Source organism: Parus major, chromosome 8 (assembly GCF_001522545.3).
Source record: "Parus major isolate Abel chromosome 8, Parus_major1.1, whole genome shotgun sequence".
Taxonomy (NCBI): Eukaryota; Metazoa; Chordata; class Aves; order Passeriformes; family Paridae; genus Parus; species Parus major.
In genome coordinates, this window is record NC_031777.1 from 30516821 (window position 1) to 30518164 (window position 1344).

At 59.7% G+C, this 1344-nt stretch overlaps 1 non-coding gene across 1 annotated transcript; it reads left to right on the forward strand.

Moving 5' to 3' along the window:
- Nucleotides 1–82, forward strand: TRNAL-AAG. Its single transcript has one exon. It is a non-coding gene; the product is annotated as a tRNA-Leu (tRNA).
- Nucleotides 83–1344: the final 1262 nt, after the last annotated feature.

Consider the following 1344-nt stretch of genomic DNA (forward strand, 5'->3'; position numbering starts at 1 on the left):
GGTAGTGTGGCCGAGCGGTCTAAGGCGCTGGATTAAGGCTCCAGTCCCTGCGGGGGCGTGGGTTCGAATCCCACCGCTGCCAGCTCTGTTTTGGCACCTCAGGGACCCGGGCGAGCTGCCCGAGTGGCCCCTGGGAGCGTGAGGTGACACCCAGGAGCTGGGGCTGGCCCTGGGACAGGGCAGGGATCCATTCGGGATGGGATACTGGGGAGGCATTGTTCCCTGGGATGGAATTCCCAGAGCAGCTGGGGCTGTCCCTGGATCCCTGGCAGTGCCCAAGGCCAGGCTGGATGGGTTTGGAGCAGCCTGGGACAGTGGGAGCTGTCCCTGCCATGGCTGGGGTGGCTCTGGGTGGGCTCTGAGGTCACTCCCATTCCAGCCCAGGCCGTTTATCAAAAAGCCACAAACAAAACCCCAATTATCCCCAGGTCTCAGGTCCCACTCCCCTGTTCCGGGGGCTGAGGTTCAGCATTAATGACCTGAAAATGGCTTTGTCCAGATGAGCTGGGGCTGGCCCGGAGCTGCGCTGCTCCTGCCAGGGCTGCTCTGGCACCAGGCAGGATGTGCTGGGACGGGGCAGAGGGCAGCAAGAGCAGCCTGACCTAAAACCAGGAGGTCGTGGCAAGGAAAGATTCATTTTGTGGTTTGGGAGGAGGAGGAGGAGGATGAAGCCATCCTACAGTGAGCCCTGGAGCTGCAGCTGGGCAGTTTTCATTGCATCATCTCCCCGTGCTCTGCACATGAAAGGGGATTAATTGTAATTTATGGAGTGGTTTGGATAGGAAGGGACCCGAAAGATCAGCTTGTTCTTTAAAGTCTTTCCCAAGCCACACCATCCTATGGTTTTATGGCATTCTATGGGTCCCAGTTATTTGCTGCTGGGCCAAAACAAAAAGGGAGTTTTGTTCTGCAGAACAGGGATCCTGTTTCCCTTGCTGCTATTGCTACAACCAAAATCTGGGTGATTCTGCTCCAAACCCTGGCCCTGAGCTCGGCAGCTGCTCCTTCTCACGTCCCGGGAGTGATTCCTTCTGCTGAGCTGGGGTGCGGGTGCTGCCTGGGATCCATCCCCCTGAGCCCGGGGAGGGAAGGGGATGGCAGCAAGCAGGGCTAAAACGCCTTTTTCAGCTCCTGCCGAGCCCTTGGTGCTCCGGGGCCAGCAGCCTGCAGGAATCCTGAATCAACGGAATCCCCGACTTTTGGCGTGTTAATGAGCGCTCTGTTAATGAGCCGTGCCCCCGCTAATGAGCCGTGCCCGGAGCATCCCTGCGGAGCAGGAGGAGCGGCAGGAGATCCCCCAGGGCCGGTGTCGCAGCCGGGTCCCCAGTGCGCTCTCTCCGCGGG